Below are 22,631 nucleotides of genomic sequence, written 5' to 3'. Positions count from 1 at the left end.
TTATGGCAGTGACACAACTGCTATAGGCTGCCGATCACACATGTCAAGCTGTTGACGTGGAACCAACTAGATTGGGAAACTCGATTGAGACTGAAAGTGAAAGTGAATGCTACACTCAATCTCTGCCATCAGGCTACTGTGTCTTTACCCTTAGTGTCATCAAGAAAGCTCCCCTCGGCCACCTCTACCCACATCCATCTCAGACCAAATTCTGGGAAGTGATGTTAGAAGTTACAAATTATCTTTGCACATAAGAGAGATTTTATTCTTCTTCCCATCTGCACTCTGTGTTAGCATCACTGACTTGATAGGCAGAAAGGGCTGAGAAACTCCTCTAGATTTCTTCTGGCCCTCAGTTACAGAAAGGCAGCAACATGGCAGAAGGCAGCCTGGAAGACGCCGACCTGGTAGGCTGCAGAGTGCGTTGTCTAGATGACTGAAATTCAAGAAAAGCTGCGACACATTTAATCCAAGAGTGCTGTGGGTATGATGTGATGCTCAGTCACTGCGTATTGTGATTTATATCATAGTGGGAATCGTCTGGAACAAATCCTGACATGAGAAACCTCACAATATGAACTACTACGAGGCTGGATGCCTTTTTCTTGATTTAGTCTGTTCAGGGTGATACTTTATCCTCTTCTCTTCTGCTTCTTATATCTTAGTTCTATTTCTCAGTTTCTTCTTTGAACTAATGTGATCTCCAGACTTATTCAGTTGTACAGCTGTATGTGCAATATTCACCTGACTGATTCATTGGAAAATGAAAACTAGAATTCTATTTGATTCTACTGTTCCCCTTCTAGGTATCTTCCTCAAAGGGGAAAAGACATTACATTAAATATCCTCTTATGTCTGTAGCTGCACAATGTGTAATTGCTAATTCTTGGAAGCAGACTATATTTCCATGAACAGATGAAGTAATAAAGAAAATATACTACTCATGCACCATGGGTACCACTGTGTCATAATGAAAGATAAATAGGAATTTCTAGGAAAGTGGATGCACTTTGAGATCATAATGTTAAGTGAAATAAATCAGTCATAAGAGGTCAAATATCACATGTTTTCTCTTATAGCAGAAACTCCAATCATAAATAAAGAGCAAAATAAAAGATTGATAAGAGGAGGTAGGAAGATAGATCTTTCTCAAATATGAAAAAAGATCATGAGATGTGGGAAGGAGGCAGGAGTGGAATGAAGGGATTTGAAAAAAGAAATAGGTGTGTCAGGTACAGGTACCACCTCCGCACACGAAAGGTAGACACTATGTGCTGCGTATATGTACTGATAAAATCTTAAAACTATTCAATATTTATGTTTGTGTTTATATAAACTATTTACATGTTTTGTTATATTTCAACAGTATGTATCAGTACAATAATATAAATTTCATGAAGGGGTAATATAAATGTGATTTTTCTCTCTTGATTAATGTAATTTCATTGTCCTCAGAATAAAATACAAGACTTGGACATATTCTGATCAAGTCCTTGTTTGGGGTAGTTCTGCAACCTCAACTCATACTAAGTCATTTCTTTTCTCTGTTTATTAAGTTCTAGAAATATTAATTTTGTTGATACTACTTCAAGAACTGTTATAAATACAAATACTATCTGATATATTTTATAGTATTTTAGATTAATTGTTCATTCTCATCCTCTGCTAAACTACAATGTTGTGTTGGGATGGGTCTTAGTCATGTCTTTCCTGTCTTCTCTCCTTTCCTCTCCTCTCCCTTCCTGTTCTTTTTCTTCCCCTCCGTTTCCCTTCCCTCCTTTCTTTCTCTCTCTTTCTCATATACCTACATACACACTTCTTAGTTTGTAAATAAAATGAGTACACAATATACAATGTCACTTTCTATATTCATCAAAACTATTTCCCAGTGCTTACATATTAAAAATCCACACATTCATTTCATAATAACACTTTAGTAATCCTTTCATTAATGATGACACGTGTCATTTTTTATTATGACAAGAAATAGGGTACCTCGTATACTTGAAGAGGAGCATAAAATCCAAATCCTCCAAAGCAATCTACTTTTTAGCTGAAAAGCAATAGATAACAAAACAATCATAAAAATAATCACCTAATCTATGTAAAAATATGAGAAACTTTAGAAAACAATTTATATGGCATACATAATTGTAGACAAGTATGGTTATATCTCTATGAATGATAAATATAAATATAAAAGTTATAAGAATGAAACATTGAATATTTAGTACAATTATATTTAAACATGTAATTTTATAAATATCTTAAATTTTAAATTACGAAATTAAAAATTTTATTAAAATAATTGGGCTGGATGATTATGTCTATGCTTCCTCTAAGAGGTTCTATGAATCTTAAGCCATAATGAATGTGCTAAAAGCACAAAATATATAAACCTCATCGAGGGAAAATAAGTTTGCAAGAAACAAATACCTGTGCAGATTATTTACGCAGAACTCACTACTTTAAGGAAAACAGAAATTTGTGAAGAATTTTAGACCAACGCAAACAAACCATTCTGAAGGATCCATCTACCATGTAATTAAGATATTTAATTTTCATTACCCTAAGACCTCTATGTTCCTCACTTCCTTTTTCATTCTAATTTTCTGAGCAGCACAGACATAAAGGGAGGTGCAGCGTGAGGGGTGAGGGAGGTGCTATTGTCCTGCTCTGTTATCTGTTGGAGATGTAAGGAGAGAAGGAATGACACTCAGTGAGGAGCGTGCTGAGTCCCAATGAGCAGATGAGAGGAAAAGTTCCTCACTGTTTTCTAATTGTGTTTAAGACCAAAATTCAACATGATGTAATTTATACAGATGGTGTAACTTCATTTCAAGTTACCTGGTCAGATTAATATCAGTGTCAGCTGAAAGAATGCTAAATTCTCTGAAATGATAGAAACTATAAACTTGTGGTACACAGTCCTACAAACCCTTTCATCATTCCGTGCTTACCCAAAGGATACAGGTCCTGCCTGAATTCTGGTTGTTTATTTATTAGGTGGCTCTATTGTATTGTCTTCAGTGGTCTAAATTTATTTTCTGATGTTTTATAGAGCATTAGAAATACTTTACATACATCACTTTTAACTTGTTCCAATGGAGTGAATTTTATCTTGCTTTTATTAAGAACCAAAAATGATGCCTTATTTTTTTTCCTTGCCAATTGTTTGCATTCTTGCAGAGATGAGGAAAGAGGAAAATAAATTCTCAATTCTGATTTAATTCACCAGCCCTGTGTGAATAAAATCTAAATGTAAAGGAACCTTTAATCACAGTAGTACATTTTATAATGTAGGTTTGTGTTATGCTGTATAATCTTGGCAGCTTTTACCACAAATACAAAAAAAGGTTTTTGTTTTTCTAAATTTTGCTCATGATTAATGCACTTGCTAACAGTTTTGAAATAACACATGAAGTAGTTTCATTTAAAACATTCCAGCATGCTGTGCGTAGAATCTGCCCAGTGCTGATACCTTGCATGTTTGTAATTTCTTCTTGCAAAGACCTCTTTCCATGAGAGATGCTTGTAAGCATCTTGATTTAGTTATGCTGCACTACATTTTTGCAGGAGGCTTGGTTTACTTGTTTGGGATATTTTAGATGTTCAAAAGTCATTGACTAATTTTTTATGTTAACATTTATTTTGGGAACTTGTGAAGATTAAACTGAAGTAGAAACAGACCAGCAGTCTGAAGTCCTCTAAGAAACTGCTTGCTCTGAAACCCCCTGCAATTAAGAAACAGCTTAGTCTCTGTGTGTTCTTTGGATACCTGATTTTCAGGGTTCATGGACAGTTAAGGACCCTAGATTATTTTCAGTGATGCTCTTTGCTGCCCCATACACAGCATGGACACAGGGCTGTCCTGCTGACTTTGCGTCCCTCGCATCCCTGTGTATTCCTTTCTCAGGAGACTTGGGGTCAAGAGCTTTAGCTCCTTAGCTTTGCCCTGTAAATTTAAGCTCTCACCTTAGTTTCGGAAACTGGAAACTTCCTTTTATTTAAGACAAAATCAGATTGAAATTTGAAATAGATTTGTTAGATTTTAAGTAGGATTGATGGTATTGTGGCAGAAGAATGTTTAAATTTCTTTAATCTGCTGTTTCATAAGGACCACGAGTATCCTGCACATCAGTATCCTTCAGCCACTTAGCCAGGTTTTGTGCTCTAAACACATGCAGACATTTCCGGGTTTAAATTCGCAGAAGAAAAGGGAACAATGTTACATTAAGAAATGACTGAAAGACTACCTGGCAGGCACTCTGGAGGTAAGGCAGGATTCCTGGAGCCCAGGAATTTGAGACCAGCCTCAGTGACATAGAGACACTGACATAAAACAACAAAAAAGTACAAATTTGAAATGCACTTGAGTTTTCAAAATTGCTAATGTAGTTACTTGTTGATAATTAAGCGTTCAACATTCACTATTCAAACTTTTTAAAAATAAAAGATAAAGAATACAGATCCCATAGTTCAAAGTAATTTGTTGAAAGTATACCTACTACACTTGTGCGTGTTGTGATGAAAGTGCTCAGTGTTTGCTAATTTTTATTACACAGTGCTCCACATCCCCCTTTGGCCATATTTTCTAAATACACAAGGGCAAAGTGAGGTAGTTTTTTGGATTTATACACTTATGCAGCTGCCATCGTACTTTAGGAATAACTTCAATGAACAGCTTCTAACAGCTGAGGAGCATCTGACCAACTTTATCCTGTAAGACATTTATTTCCTTATTTATTTCCATTAATTATGAATTAACTCTCATGACTACTGCTCTGGATGATGCATTGTGTCAACCTGAGAAGTTTAGAAGTTAGGATGGAAAGCCATATTACTGAGCTTTTGTTGGATCATTGAACAGAACTGTCTCCAATATCACTGTATGAATGCCCACTTTATATGCTTTAATTTTGTAATTTGGACAACTCTTTCTGGGAAGACAATATGTAACCTATTAACTGGTGATTTACTGTATTTTTTTTCTTGAAATTCTATATTACTTTTACCCTTTTACTGCTTTGTTTTTTTTATGTCCTTTCTTTTTACTCTTTAAATAAAAAAGGAAAAGAAGTTTAACTAAGAGACTCTGCAGAGACCCGGGGTTCTTACTTTGTAACGATCCCCTGTTGGGCTCTGTGCCTAGATACTCAGTCTCCCAAACAGGTGCACAGTGAAGGCCCAAAGGAATGAGACAAGCGGCGTGATCTTTAGGACTCCAGGAGAACTAAAGTCTTCTACAGAGTTTGTAACTGCTAGCCGGCCAGCAGACTGACCTTGGGCAGGCTATGTTTAATCAGAACAAGCAAGCAGTTGAGTGGAAAATGCAGGAAACCTCAGCAGGACCTGGCACAGGGTTCAAGGACTTCTGAGAGCAACTGATGATGCTAATTAAGGAAAACTATCCAGAAAGTGTCCGGGTGGCCTCAGCTGTATACTTTCTTGACCCCTGAAGTATCCACTCATTCTCAGTTTGGCCATGCCCGGGCCATGCCTGCAACTTTAGTTAGTTTCAATGCCTCCAACAATCCCCTTCCTGTAAGATGAGGGCAAGAAGATTTTGCTATTGCTACAGTGATCCTGGAATAGGGGTGGCCTGTGTGCAGTACAAAGGAGGAAAAGAGGTTTGCTCTTCTCCCCTTTGGCTCTCACTGCTTTTGCAGTGGCTGCCTTGAGCTGTTGCCCCTGTGCCTGCCTAGGAACCAGCTGATTATGGACTGAAACCTTCACAAACAGTGAGCTAAACAAACCTTTCTTTCCTTCATTTTGGGTGTTGGGTATTTTGTTCCAGCAACGAAAGAAAAGTAACCAAGACAGCCACATGCTTTCATTCAGTTTCCAATAGTGTTAGGAAGAAACAGAGAAACTTATTTAGATCATACAAGATCATTAGAACAATAGAGAAGTCTTACATTAATATAACAATAATAGTTAAGTGGAGATATTTGAGAACACAGCATGAATTCAAATTATCATTACATCCTATCATAAAATATTTTCTTTCTGAACTGAGATATTTTGATTTTCTCTTGAAATTAGTTTACTGATTAAATTAAATCAAGTGCTATGTTTGTAGATACTTTTTTTTTTAATCCATGATATAAATCTGTGGTTAAAGAAATAAAATAAGAAAAACAACTTTTCTAATCTGGAAAAGTTATGCATAACTTTTGGTGTGGGTGAGGCATATCTTCTCTTTTAAAAAAAATCTTAGAAAATGCTTAAGAAATGTTAAAAAGGCAATAGAACACATTAACTCACATGATTCACTGTGTAATTTGAGGGATTCAAAATGGGTCATTAACTATAATTTAGCAATACTAAGTGGGGAAAAACAGAAATGTTATTATAAAGCTTGATATGGTATTCCATTTGAACATGTATAGTTATTGCACTAATAAAAGTATTTAAAAGCTTTTTCTTTAGCCTGTGAAATTTAATTATATATGTCATCCTCCATAAAAAGTTTTAGTTGGAGCTTTTAGGCAATTGGTACTTTTAGTTCTGCACAATCCATCTATAACATCAACTTTCTATCATTTGAAATAATATTATTAATAGAAACTTACATATATTCAGATGCAGTTGCTTCAAGGAAAGAAAATATTCATGTTTTTAAATTTACTTTTCTACCGTGTCCTGAAATAAAGATAAATTGTCATTTTTAGCTAAAGCTTTTTCTTATCACACCTCATCCAAATAACTATACTATTCAGTGATTCACTTTTGAGGGAAATCATCATGCAGCTTAATAGAAGATAAACACTTTAAATTTGTGTGAAATACTTATTTTAAAAACACTATAGCATAAAACAAACCTTATTTTACAAATGTTGACTGAAAGTCACATCTAAAAATAAGTTTATTATTCAGATCTACAGTTGTATCCAATAAAATTATTCCAACATGAGGACTCATGTTAGATTTGTATAAGGCGATCATTCTGGTAGATTTGTGGTACAAAGTTCAATTTGTATTTCTCTATGTATTATGAATTTTGATGGCCATATAATATATATATGTATATATATATATACATATAAATATATTATTTAGATATGATCGTTTATGAAGATTCTATGAGGACTTTGCCTAGCTTTTATAGAATTTTCCTGTTCAAAAAAATCAATATGTACGTCTCCATTTTTCTGATTTTAAGTCATTTGTGCTTTGCATGATCAATAAATACCTTTTTAAACCTTCATCCTTCACTCTTAATGCTTTTTTTTCTGGAGGAAATTTTCTTTTTCCTTTATGATTAATCTCCTTTATGTTCTTCTCTTATCATATGTTTGGGAAAAAGTTTTTCTAGATGATCATCTGGAAGAGTAATTGTAATCCTGTAGATGTTAAATTCTGTAATGTCCTAATACAAGAGGCAACAAGAAAAGACAGAACTCATGCTATACTTTTCATTAAGTCCAGAAGTCCTTATTTTCCTTCTCTTTCACATTTATCATGGTCTTTCTGTACTTGTTTGCTGACTATAGTCAGAGTATTTGTTATGAGGGGAGGTAAAAGATATGATTTATCTTAGGACACCCAAAAATTCTATGGCATCCTGTAAAATTCTCAGTTTTATTTTCTGTTTTATTTTCCCTATGTCACTGACTATCAAGTTATATTTCAACTGTCTTCTAGGTATCATGTTTTTGCCAATATTCCTTGGCAATATCCGTCATAAGATATATGTAACATCACTGGACATGGTTCCTTACTGACAGAATCAGAAACCTGATTTCTTAGGTTCTGCCTTATAATACATATACTACAGCTTGGATCTTAAATGACCTCCAGAAAGTTTAGGTGTTAAATTCTTAGTTTTCAGCTGGACACTGCCGATGGGTGTAAGAAATCTGAAAGATGTGGGGTGCTCCAAAGAGATTTTTTATTTTGGTTTCTCTTTCTCTCTCTCCCTCCTTCTCTCTCTCTCTCTCTCTCTCTCTCTCTCTCTCCCCCCGCCTTTCTCCCTTTCTCTCCCTCCCTCCTTTTCTCTTTCTCCCTCTCCCTCTCCCTGTCTCTTCCCTGGGTGCAAAGAATACAGCTTTGCTGCACCTATTACTGTGTGCTTGAAATTCCCAGGATAGGGACAGTGGAGGAGGAAGAAATGAAGACAAGAACCCAACAGCCCAAATGCAGAAAAGTTTCCATACAGGCATTGTGCCACTCAGCTATATGGGGGATCTCCTTCTGGATGTGGTAACCATTGTTAATTCCCTATTGTCTTGTTTTGAAGCCCCATATCATTTTCATTGTTTTGTTGGGTTGAGTTTTATTCTGTTTTGTTTTGTTTGATTTTGTTATATCCAGTGGCGTGGGCAGCTATTAAGATGGCAAGTTATATTATGGTAGCCATATTGGCTTTACTGTTCTCTTGGTTGGAAGTTTTTTATTGCATTCATTGCTTTATATTTATTGGTTTTATTTTGTTCTGTTTTGTTTGACTTTTACTGTCTCTGGAGGTATCTACAGCGATTTTTACGATAAGAGGCATAACAGTAACCACTGTTGATTGCATATTATTTTGAAGTTCTGTGTCCTTACACTGGCTTGTTTTGATTGGCTTTCCTCTGTTTTATGTTGCTTGGTTTTATTCTCTTTAAAAATTAAAAAAAAAATACAGAAAGGTGAGGTCAAGTGGAGCCCCCTTTCCTGATGTGAGAAAGGAACTGCTCACTGGCTACACTTTGTTTATTTATACAATCAGCAAGAGTTTGATAGCAGGTGAAAACCCTTCTCTTGAGACTGTCCTCAGGCACTGTGTATTCTTGGTTCTGGTCTTGTTTTAGCCCCACATGTGAGATTGAGTTCTAGCTCAGCTGCTCCCCACAACCCATAATGACTTGCTGCTTTGATACTAATCCAAAGCAATGAGGCCACCTGGCCAGGCCTGAAACTTCCAAAACTGTCAGCCAAATTAACCCTTTTCTCTTTATTACCACATTATCTCAGCTATTGTGTTATAGTAATAGAAAGCGGTCTATCAAAATTTACAGGTTAGTTTTAGAATTAATTTCTAGGCAATAAATGTAATAGGCTATATTTTAGCACTTACATTTTATCATAAATAAAATGACCAATTTTTCTTGTGTATAGAGACACTTTAATGTGTGTTTGTTGTGTCGGGTGAAATTTTGTAAAACATGATTCTGTATATTCAATATAAATTCTTCCAATTGTTCCTCTTTTCTCCTATAAAATGTAATTGTAGGAAAAATTCATAAAGAAAAACTTTTTTTCATCTACTAACAGGTGAGCTTGTCATGAGTAGAGCAGTACTGAGAACAGATGTTTTATTACCTTCAAAACACTTGACAATTTAATTTTCATGTGGTCAAAAATACGTTGAAGACCTAACTGTTGTTTCTCTTGAAGAAACACAGCCAATATAGACAATGGGTAGAGAGAAAATACCTATCAGACAATGACATTCATTTTAATTTTAGTGAGAGATAAAAAGTCATTTAATTAAAGTAATAACACACAGGTAGCTACCACACAGAATTTATTTCACGAGGGAAATTCTCTATTGATACATTTCCTATGATAATGATCAACACTAGAGAATTCCATCTTCTTATCAAACCATCTGTTTCCAGATCAATGTTCTATAATCAACAAGTAGAAATTTTAAAACAGAAAATGAGGCTGTTCTGCAGTTCTCTTCTTTGACCAAAAGTTAAATTATTGTGTGATATATAATACAGATATATTTATTTCCTTTGGAGTGTGACCTTCAGTAATCAGATGATATGAGATGATGTTTGTAGGAATTTTATGTTAATTTTAACAATATGTGAAACTTGAAACTAATTTGGCATTAAAGATATATTTCGCTTGCCATTGTGGCATTCTATACAGACAGTCAGGTTTGCCTGTGCAAGGTCAGACTTTGTTAGTCTTTTGTGTGTTTGTATTTAGCACATGGTGTATGTAAATATATTGGAGTATTTTTTACATTTGTTTTTACAGTTTTCACCATTTCTATAAATATTCTGCATAAATCTTTAAAATAATTCTCCATGAAATGCAGACAATAAAAGGTTTAATTTTTTGATTCATTTACATATCTTTGAAATACAGAAAGCTAGTATAATTAGCCATTGGGGATTTATATATAATCTATGAGTTACTAGTTTATGTTTCCTTGCATGGCTATATTCAAAATACCAGACAATAACAAGTTGAAAAGGACACGGAGACACTGAAGCTCTTCTATACTAGTGGTGGAATGTAGAATAGCATACTTAAAACACTTGAGCAGCACCTCAAAATGTCAAGCATTAAGTTACTAAATAATATAGCTACCTTAGTCCCAAGATATCATATTGGATAGCCACAACTCTAAGGAAGGAGTATTTATTTTGGCTCACACTTTGGAGGGGTTTCAGCCCTTCGTCAGTATGCTTCAAGTCAGGATGTCATGAAAGAGGGTGTGGCAGAGGATAAACAGCCCATGGCATGGTGGAGGGAAGCATGGGAAGAGGGGTGGGAGACAGAGCCTTCCAGGTCACATGTCCTCCAATCAGGCTTCACTTCCCTGTATTATATTTAGGTAGAAACTGATCAGTGAGCTAATTCACTGCTGAATATCGCCCCCCATGATTTAATCACATCCCTAAATCCCTCCTATAAATGTGTTAAGTCTTGGGGAAGTATTCAGACGTAAACTATAGATGCAATGCTATTTTTAAGGCTATGCCAAGCTCAATGAAAACCTGCCTCCTCACAGGAACCTTCAGATAAATGTGTCTATCAGCATTATTTATAGATTAGGTAGAAATAATTTAAATGCTCATAAATTCTAAATGGATAAATAACACAATATATTTATACGAGGAATGTATATGACAATGAGAAAAATGAAGTAGTGATTCAAATCATAAGAGAAAACTTTGAAAACATTATGGTAAGAGAAAGGAAACAGCTATAAAAACCCACATATTGTATGATGTCATTCATAAAGAATGCCCAGAATGGGCAAATCTGGAGACACAGGATTCCTTGGATTGAAATTTGGGAATGGGGAAATGGAGAGTAGCTTAAATAATTATGATATATTGGAAGGGGCAAGGTGATGATAATGTTCTAAAATCACAAAGAGAAGATGCATGTAGTTTCAATTGATTTTATTGCATGTGAAACATATCTCAATGAAGACATAAAAATAAACATTAACAACTAAATCATGGATATAGATTTGACTAGTTATACATTACACTTGTTCTTTTTTTCTTTTTGTGAGATTCAGAGAGCAAATTCTGACTTACAACTGCTCATTACCTGAGACTGCTGAGAGACCAGTGAGTGGTTAGAGATATGATTGGGCTTTGCTACTTAATGCCTTACATTTCTTCCTAAATTAACCATTCCAAACTTTGACCACTATGCATATATGCTAGGTTACCTTACTCACCTGTTTGGACTGATTTAGATTGCCCTCACGAATGCTGGTCACCTTAGTAGTACTTTACCACTTAGTAGATTACTGTACGTATGCCCATTTACTGTATATGCACACTCACATGAATAGATGATAAATATATGTTGAGAAAATCTATGCAATTGGTGTATGGTTTCATTATCTAAAAAATTAATAGATAATCAAAATTGTAAGAATTTGTGTGTAATTGTGGTATACATATGATATTTATAGACACATACATGTAAATGTGTTAGAATAGCTAAATCAAGGTAACAAATGTGTATTTTCTCACTTACTATTACTTTTGTACATAATGAAAAAACAGTTTACTTGGAGAAATTTTCAAACACACAACACAATATTGTTAAGTACAGTCACCATGATGTGTAATAGATATCTTGTGTAACTGAAGTTTTGTGTTCCTTGATCAACATATCCCCTATTCTAGCTTCTGGTAATCAGTCATAAATTCTTATTATTTATATACCTAGGGCTCTTCTATGATTTGGTTATTGTTTTAATATTTTCTAAATCTTCATTTCTTGAAATTTGCCTCCCTTATAAGGTAGAGTGTACAAACTTAATCAGATTATGGTGTTCAGAGATGGGACTTTTGGAGGCAGATTAGATTAATGAAGGTGATGAGGTCAGAGCTTCCATGATTTAATCTTGGAGTCGCTGAAGAGAGGAGGAGAGACAAGAGGAAACACAAGGGCACACACGCTTGCTCCCTGGTCTCCTGCAGTATGATGCCCTACACAATCGCGACACTTTGCCAGCAAGAAGGTCGTGCCCGGATGCAGTCCCTTGACATTGCACTTCCTAAACCATGAACCAAAATAAACTTTCTCTCTTTGTAAAGTTTCCTAGTGTCTTATGATTTCATCATAGAAATGAAGAAGAGAGCAATATGATATCTGTTTTGAATGTGTTTCTTGTTTTCATGCTAGAAGTAGAGATTCACCATTGGCATACTTCTATTCTACATCACATTTAGGTGACTCAAGCTAGTGGCAAAAATAAGAAGTGAGAAACATTTCTTTATATGTAGTTCTGTTGCCATGAACTCTTTCTTTTCTGTTTGACTCTTCATTCCTGGTTCATGTGATCCAGGGTAAGATGACTGCTGTCCTGACATTTTCTGACCTTGTGCAAGATCCACAGGCAAAAAATCCTTGAATTTCTTTCTTATCATGGTAGAATACTGAATTTAAACCTGACATTTGAAGAACTCAGACCTACTTCAGCCCAGCTTTTCCCAGGAAAACCAAAGAAAGCTCAAAGGTGTTTTCCCATCTCAAGCACAGGGATCAGTGAGGTATAATTTGGATGTGGTTCAGAGAAGAGGTGCAGAGCATCTTCCAGTACAAACAAGTTTCACATGTGAAGGGACCAATCTGAGAGCAGCTTGGAAAGCAAAGCATTATGAGATTCATTGGATAAAAGGTATATCTCAAAAACATAAGCAGTCTACTGCTATGTCCAATTTCTCTTCATTTAGTGTTAGGACAAATTTTACTAGCCACTCAGGTACTGGAATCTCAGTTTAGTTGGAGACTCTCAAAATGCTATAATTCTGTTCTATGCTTCTGATACACACACGTATATAATTTATCTTGTAATACATGACATATCGAAACAAATGTACATTGTCAAATGGCTAAAATAGCTACTATGTGCATTACCTAATATACTCATCATGGCTGTGTTATGGACCTTAACACTCATTACCTTGGCATTTTCCCAGAATATATAATATCCTCATTGACTAGAGTTTCCATGCTGGGCAATAGAATTGGAATTATCCCTCCTACCACCTGTAACTTTGTACTCTTCCACCACCATCTTCATTCTCATTTCTACTCATACAGCTATCCCAGCCTCTGATAACCTCCACTCTACTCTTTGCTTCTACTAATGCAGCTATTTAAAAAGTCCCACTTATGGGCTGGGGATTTAGCTCAGCGGCATAAGTGCCTGCCTTGCAAGCAGGCAGTCATGAGTTCGATCTCTGGTACCCATAAAATGAAAAGAAGACAAAAAAAAAAAAAAAGTCCCACTTACAAGTAACACCACAAAGTATTTTTTATACTTAGATTATTTCATTTACCAACTGGCTTCTAGATTTATCCCTGTTGTCATAAAAGATAGGATTTCCTCTTGACAAAGAGTAGTATTATATTGTGCATACCTTATTTTATTCACTCATTCATGGATGGACTTGCAAGTTGATTCTGTAAGTTAGCTGTTATGAATAATGCTTCATTAAACCTGGAAATTCAGATTTTTTTGACATACTGATTTCACCTCCTTTGATAGAATTGCCAGTTCAAATTGCAGTTGTATTTTTAATTTTTGAGGAATTGCCATATTATTTTCTGTATTGCATATCTTGATTTAAATTTCCAACAGCAGATATGTTCTCTTTTATCCCCATGCTTACCAGCACTTATTGCCATTAATTTTTTTGCATTCTTTCGATGGTAACTTTGGACATTATTTTAATGCACTTGTTGGCCACTTGCTGTTCTTTTATTAAAGAAATGTCATCTCATATCTATTACATATTTAAAAATCTGCTTGCCTTCTTTTTACTAACATCTTTATTAATTTCTTTTTTAAAATTTTGAGATTTAACCCTTGATGGATGTTTAACTTGTGAATCTTTTCTCCCATCTGTAGGTTATTTCTTCACCCTGTCTGTTGCTTACTTTGCTGTAAAAAACTTTAGATTCCTGTACTCATTTGTTTATTTTTGCTTTGTTGTCTATGTGTTTGAGGTTATATCCAAAACTTATTGCCCAGCTCAAAATTATTGTGCTCCCCCACTTATTCTTCTAGTAGTTTAGTAGTTTGGGATCTTACATTTAAGTTTTAGTCCATTTTCAGTTAATATTTTATAGGATGCCAAGTAAGGTCTAATCTCATTTTTCTACATCTAGAAATGCATTTTTCCCGAAGCTATTAGCTGAAAAAATTTCTTTTTCTTCATTTTTAATACTTGGCAACTTTGTCAAATATCTGTTTTCTGTAACTGCAGAGATTTCTAAGCCACTGATCTGTGTCTGTTTTTATATCACTGCTGTACAGCATTAATTACTTTATCTTTGCAGTGTATTTTGAAGTCAAGTAATGTGGTACCTGCAGCACTGTTCTTGCTTAACATTGCTTTGGCAAATTGGAGCCACTTGGGGTCCATGTTAATTTTTATTTTTATGAATATTTTTATATATTTTTAAAAATTACATAGCTTCTATAAATCATCTTGGATGGCCTGAATGTCTTAATAATATTAGTTCTTCTAGTCGGTGTAAAGGGTTATTTTTACATTTGTTTGTGTTTTCATCAGTTTCTTTGATCAGTCTCTATAATTTTCAATGCATAGCAGTTCAGTTGGCCACATTTATTCCCAGATATGTTATCTTAATTTTTGTAGCTGTGGTAAATGGGCTTATAGTTTTGATTTCTTTTCCAGACAGTTTATTTCATTATGCAATAGAAAATATACCAATTTCTGTATGTCATTTTGGACTCTGCTACTATACTAAAAACATTTTTTACTTCTAATGACATTCTAGCTTATGCACTATCCAAATCACTTGCCTACATCCACATTCTTGGGAGGTTATTTTTTCTACATTCTCTGCATGAATTACTAAAATATGTCCAAACAAGTCCTGAAATATGAAAACATGAATATATTTAAAACATGAATATATTTAAAATCATTTGTGAAACAGTTAACTCACTTTGTATCTACCTTTAATGAGTTCTTTCAAAATTTGAAATTGATAAAATTATTATTTAATATGAACTCAGGTATATAAGATCAAGATTTTTTCACATGATGAAAGTACTAAATGAAAATGAAAGAATAACTTCACATACTTGGTATCCTATTTAAGTATAAATTTTGTCTTTTGTAAAAAAGGATCAGCAACATTTTACTTGTCATCAAACTTATGGCTCATAAATACTTTATAAATAAAACATTACAGCTCTGTAAAAGAAGAAAGCAGTTCTTTGATAATGAATCTTCTGAAACCATTAATAAACCGTCTTTTTCATGCATATTTAGCCATGAGATGGCAGTATCATATTGCCACTTCATAATTATTTTCTTTATTGTTTGTGCTGGTAGAAAGTAATAAAATTTTGCTGTATGTTACAAACACACAAAGATTAAATTCCATATGCAGATTTAAATTTTCATTCAATTTTGCATCTTTTGCATAAATGACCAATTGCAGGTCCCCAATAAGAAAAATTATTATTCAATGTTGATAGACACACAAGAAACATTACCATAGAAGAAATTCGTTTTGAAAATATTACCTTTAAAATAGTTATACAAAATGCATCTGAATATTTTAGAATAATTTAAAAATATTTGATTACTTTTATAGTGTTACATTTATTATTTTTTAACAGTTCAAGCAGCAGCTATCATTTCCAACAAGAGTCTTTCCTTCTTTTTCTCTATGTACTAAGAAACACTAGAAAAGTGATGTCATTATTGTAACTTTAAATAATCAACAGAAATCAATATTACCTCTATGGATAATATTTTATTGGAATCCATAGTTGTAAGTTGCTATCATGTTTGACTTTATGTTTTTCTGATGTTTGGGAAAACTGGCAAAGGCCACATGTCAGGATTTACGAGAAATATCTCCACGCCACTTTTGCTGCCCTGTCTTCTTGCCATTGAATGAGATGGGCTCTGGTTATGCGGTTTGAAAACCAATATTGAAAGTTTCTCACTGCTCAGGTCCACAGACAATAAAAGATAGTAATAAAATAAAGATTTTTTGGTGCCTGTTTTCTACCTAAGTTTCTGTAGTAAGACATTCTTAAAAGGTGATTAGTGTTAGGTGTTTCCTTCCTAATATTAATAAAACTTACAAAAATTATGGTCTTTATTTTACACAAGTAGAAGCAGGAATCAGGAAGAGAACAGTTTGACACGTTTGTGTGTGCACACATATGTTCCCTGAGTCTTCTCTCTCCATACCTTCCTTTGTTCTTTGTTTCTCTCCCCTTTTCTCTTTTTCTTCTTTCATTTCTCACTTTTTCTTTTTCTCCTTTACTTCCTTCAGTTCGGTAATATATAACTATCTCGTACAACATTATATTCATGAGAGGAATTCTTTTTTATACTTTTTTCCTTGAAATCTTCAAGACTATTTAAAGAAGAAAAAACATTAATTCCACTGAGAGACACCAAGAAAGTTTAGAGAATTTGGTCAAGATCGTAGAGTTAATGTATGGCAGATACAGATGATTTCACAATCAATTTGCTCAGAGTCTAGGATTCACAGTTTCAGCTCTTATAACACTTCCCTCAGCTAGGTAATGTCTAATAAACCTGTTGCTTCATTAACTGAAAGCTTAGAAATTTCTTTCATTACTACATATCTAGATATCGACGAATATACACCAAATAATAAAAATAAACCCACATTGAAACTTTCTCTTTCTTTCTTCTTTTTTTCTTATTATTTATTTACTTATTTGTCTTCTTTGAGACAGAATCTTGCTATGCACTTCACGCTGGACTTGAGCTCACTTTGTAGCCCAGGGTGGTCTTGAACTCAAAACAATCCTCCTGCCCAGCCTCCCAAATGCTGGGATTATAGGCATGCACCACCATGCCAGACTGAAACTAATTGTTTATAAAAATAAATTTTCAATTTTGGATATTGGCAAAGCTTAATCAAGATCGTCATGTGTCGGAACTAGTATACTGTGGTAATTAATGCAGCAAATAATTTAAAGTAGAAAAAAATGTTCCGCTATGTGAGTGGCTTAGATTATCGGAGCAGATTTGAAGTTACCGCTCTCTGGAGCATGATGGTCCTGCTGGAAGCAGAGAGCAGCAGACATGGAGAGACGCAGCAGGGAGGAGCGTCCTGTGGCAGTCATTTCCCTGGACCCCAAGGGGCCAGGAGCTGAGGGACACTGAGTGAGCAGTGGCTCAGCTAGGAACAGCAGCTTTGGGAGGGGTGAGTGGTAGCTGGCCGGGAGCTGCTGTCTCTCTACCCTAGGTGTCACAGGAACCACCGTGCAGAGGGAAACTGAGCAAGACCCCAGCCAGCTGGGAACTGTGGTACAGAGAGCGAAGAGAAGCAGTTGGTGGGGAGTAGTCAGGGCTGCCTCCTGCCCTGCCAGTAACCAAAACACCGTGGCACTTGCACGAAAACCGACACACAAGCAAACAGGACAGAATGAAAGCCCAAGAAACAAACCCTGTGCACCTCCTACCGCTTGATTTTTGACAAAATGGAAAACAAAACAAAACAAACAAATAAAATTCCCATAAACTGCAGAAAAGATAGAATGTATAATAGACAGTGGTAGTAAAATTGAACACCCATAGAATACAGAAGTTAGATCCCTGTCTTGCCCTCTATACTATAATAAAATAAAATAGATCAAATCCCTGGATTTACCAGGAACTTTTGTAAGAGAGTATTAGGGAAACATTTGAAGCCAAAGACACAGGCAAAGAGTTCTTGAATAGGAACTCACAAACACAGGAAACAATATAAAAAAATACACAAGTGGGGTGAGATATGATGGCATGGACTCGCAAACCTAGTACTCTGGAAGGCTCAAGAAGCCCACCTTGGGGAATTTAGTGGATTATGAGGGCCTAGGATAATAGTAGGATAATGAGGGCCTAGAAATGGAATTACATCAAATTAAGAAGTTTTTGCATCACAAACAAAACAATAAATACAGAAGAAGCCTACTGAAAGGGAGAAAAATTTGATATATCTGCATGTATAAAATTAATCCCTGTAAAAAATCAAAAAAGGACAAGTAACAGGATAGCCATTTCTTAAAATGAAAAGGTCAAATAGTCAATAAATATAATGAAACTCAACATTTTTAGCCATTACAGAAATGCATTCAAAAGTGATTTGAGAATCCACCTCAATCCCAATCAGAATGGCTGTCACCAGGAATACAAAAGCCGATAAATGCTACTGAGGATGCAGGGTTACAAGCGAAGTAAACTAGTGCAACCAGTGTGGAAATGTATGAAGGCAGAAGAATTAGACCTGGAGAATGAAGCCCAACGGAGACGATGATGATGGCTGGGTCTGTTCAAAAACAGACACATTTCTTCCTTCTCCCTCTTCTATTACACCAAGTCTACAAAGCCAATGGGGTCCCCACATCCGGGGTGGGTCTTTCCCTCAATTTGCTGTCCTCATGTCAATCATCCACAGAGACTCTCAGAACTCCGATTTCCCAAGTCTGCTATGGTGTTTCTTCCTCCATTCAAGTTGACATATCATGATTGCCAGTCACAGTCCTCATAATTCCGCTAAATACTAGTCTGTATCTGCTTTTCTTCCTATGTTAGAGCCTTGCTAAGTAACCAGGACAATAGGTTCTAGATTGTTCTCTATTGGTGGCTTTATATTTCCATCTCAATTCTAAGAAATCTTCAACTTTTATTGTTTTTAACCAAAGCATTTATTTTCCCCTTTAATATTTCACTTTTTATATGTAGAAATATTTAATTTTTCATTAATTTTTAATAATTTACTAATTTTCTTCACCCATATGCACATATTTGAAAATTTAAAAAAAATTATTACTTTTTTCTGGTAGGGTCTGTTTCATAGAATGATTTTCTGATGATGTTATTTTGATATATTTATTTGCATGTCCAGTTATTTTAAAGTCTGTCATTATAAATTGTCCAGTTTTAAGTGCAATATTTTGTGTATTCTTCTCAAAGTTGGTGGTTGAACATTTCTCTAAGAGGTAATGAATATAGTAGTTGATAAGCTTGACCCTATCAAGATTGCTTTTAACAGTCTTTGCTGAGAAGTTGTTTTCATGATAGTACTAATTTAATCCTAGTTATATGGCATTATTCTTCTAAAACAACTACTGAATTCTTTGTATGTTCAGAAAACAATATTTGGCCTCATCAGGTGGAATTTCAGCATCTTCTGGCCTTGGTAACTCTTAGGATTACTTGTCTTAATGTCCCCTAGTCATTTCTAAATGCCATGACATGAATTCATTATATGCAAGTCTGTATTCTGCTAAAGACTCCGGGTGACCTTGGTGAAGATTCCCTGTGCCTCGTGCTTCCTTCTCTCTAGTGACCTCTCTCTCAATTCCCAGATGCCTTTGCTTCCCTTTGTTTTCAACTCAGTATGATAAGCTGTCACCATCCTCCCTCATTGTAGTACAGAAGAAAGCATTTAACTGCTGCTTTGCACGTTTTGTAATTGGAAATCTATAAAGCACTAGGCAGCATCTGACAGGGCTCCTAATGACTTCTGCACTGTGGTTTTCTGGAACTGTGTAATTCTCTCTTCCTAAATGTGGTCCAGGCCAGGTAGCCTGATTCTAACAAATGGCAATGTAGACTGTTTCCTCCCATGGCAGGCTTTACAAAATGATGCAGCTGGGTTTCCTTCTTGATTTCTTATTTGGTCACTCTAATTAATGCATTTCAAATGTCCTAAAATAAACCACAGGAATCCCATGTGGCATGGAATTAAAGGAGGCTTTCAGCTAATGGCCCTTGAAAACAGAGGCAACAGTCCAATTGCCCTTGAAAACTGGGATTCTGCCAAGTGCCTCTGAGTGAGCATGAGAAGGGATCCTGCCTGTGGCCTGCACTCTGTCCAGTGGCGGACCCTGCCCAGTGAACCCTGTTAGGCTACCTCTGGATTCTTGACCTCAGAAACCACAATCTAACAGAGGTTGCGGTTTTTTGTTCATACACTTTTTATTGATTGTGCAGTAATAGATAATGAGTAAGAGGCTATCTGCTTGTTATTTGTTTTGTGTAATTAATTTGTTGACTTCAATGCTTAACGTGATGTTTATACTTTGGAAAAGTACAATGGATTTCATTTTTAAATCTGATTTAACCAGACATCATAAGTGATTTTTAAAATTTGAAGTAGAATTTTACTGTGTATCAGCAAACAAGATTTGTTGGATAAATCATAGCAAAATATTAATTCTGTCAGTAATGGAATCTATCTTAAAACTTTCTAAAATTCAACTTTATATATAATGACATTAAATATAAGTACATACTCTGTCATTGTTTAGCCTGCTGCTATGCAAAATCTATTGAAAACCAGTGTTCTATAAAAACATATTTATCTAATATCATTGAACAGGGTATTTATTTAAAGAGCAAGCTATAGAAACTGGAAAGATAATATTAACTAGTGTTAATTTTTTAATTTTTTAAAATTCTGTATCACTTCTATCATTTTTTTGTTCTGCTTTTTAAAATAAAAAAGAAATTGGAAAATTTTGCTTTACAATGTCTTTATTTCATTGGGGATAGTAAATATTACAAAATAACTTTTTTAAGATAATATATTAAACATATATTTTTACCCTTTTTTAACAAGGAGACATCTAGATATTGCCTTACAAGAAAATTAATTGCAAAATCTTTTAAAAAATTCTCATGGGATTTTGAAAATAGAAATTGACTTACTTAAATTACTAATAGGTCGTATTTACATTTAAGGGACATATAATTCTTTTAGCGCTAAAAATGATAAGGCAAAAAGAGATCTTTTAGGGATTATTTTATCTAGACACATGTTTTGATCCCCATAGAGTTTTTCCACATGAAAATTCTCTGAATTATAACACACAGAAGAAATGACAAAGAATTAGAAGTATTCAAATATTTGAGGATATTGATGTTTTATTATATAGAAGGTTTTTGAATACTCTGTGCCATTTTCAAAGAGTTTCTTTACTAAAATTGTGATTTAGATTTTAAACATATTTACTGTCATAGAAATGGAGAAAACTTGCAACAACAAAGGATGTAATCAACATTTATGTGTGGATATTAAGACATTGAAGGCAATATGCTATAATAAATGCTTTTGAAATTTGTTTCAAGCATGAAGTTTATCTAGTGAACTTTCTTATTTATTAGAAAATAGACTGTTGCTTTATATGGTATCACTTCTAGACTTTTAGTAGCATTTTACTTTTAACAAGGGAGGAAAAACATCTTCAATCATGATATTTTATTGTTCTTTATTAAACTTCTTCAATAGAAGTTACACGTTAAACATGTTTCACAGGAATGTTAAAACTTAGTCAAGACAAAGAACGCATAAGAAATTAAATAATCTTTCTGAAAACAATTATGTACATATGCTTTAAGGGGAGATATAGAGAGTCTTAGCAAAAGCTTACAAGCTTTAACATTTGGTTGCTTTAGTTAAACTTACTCATATGAATTGAAAATGCAATATACACATACCTGGGCACAAGAATTAGCAAGTTAACTTCTTGCACGCTATCTGACAAAGAAAATGAAAACGGCATCATTTAAAATGAAGATTACTTATTTACACAAGAGGTAATGATTTTCAAAAAACAACATGAATATTCATTTAAAAATTTAAGGTAATTTTTCTCATTTAAAAGTCAAACTACTTGTCTTAGTTGGAAGCAAATAGTACTCAGAAAATTCAAACTAGCCTTGTAAGGAAAGCAAATTCTTGAACTATCAATATAAAAATAAGTGGTACAGAGTTGTTAACTTAAAGTGGTTCCCAAAGGCCAAATCTTGACAACTTGCACAATAAAGTAAGAATAAAAATATACTAGAACTCATAGAATAATATAAATATGAAATCTATAATGATAGAAATACATCAACAAAATTATTCAATAAATGGTAAGATGGGCAAATGCTCCCTAAAATTAGGGTTACATCATCATGGTGTATATCACCGTAGTAATAGCTTCAGGGAAAAAAATACAGTGAATTAGAACTTAGTGGCCGAGGGCCTGGGTTACAGCTCAGTGGCACAATGCCTGACAGAAAAGCATGAGGTCATGAGTTTGATTCCTGGTGTCCCTCCCCCAAAGAGAACTTAGTGATTGAAAATTCTGTAAAACAGTTGATTATTTCTGATTACTTCACTACAAAATACATTCCTAAAATAATTATTACTTACAAAGTCAAAAATATTCATTTTATAAGAGACAAATCATATCTTTTGAGAATTTTTTTAAATAAAGATATTCATGTTTAAAATTAAATAATCAAAATTCTAATTAGGGAAAATTGGTTGACAGTGTCAGTCGTTGACATGTTTACTGGTTTTCTTTGTATTTGTTCTGATAATTACTGAAACAAAGGAATTGAAATCTATGATTATTACTGACA

The sequence above is a fragment of the Cavia porcellus genome, unplaced genomic scaffold (assembly GCF_034190915.1).
Source record: "Cavia porcellus strain 051 isolate PalLab524CR breed Dunkin Hartley unplaced genomic scaffold, mCavPor4.1 scaffold_12, whole genome shotgun sequence".
Taxonomy (NCBI): Eukaryota; Metazoa; Chordata; class Mammalia; order Rodentia; family Caviidae; genus Cavia; species Cavia porcellus.
This window is presented reverse-complemented; position numbering follows the sequence as displayed.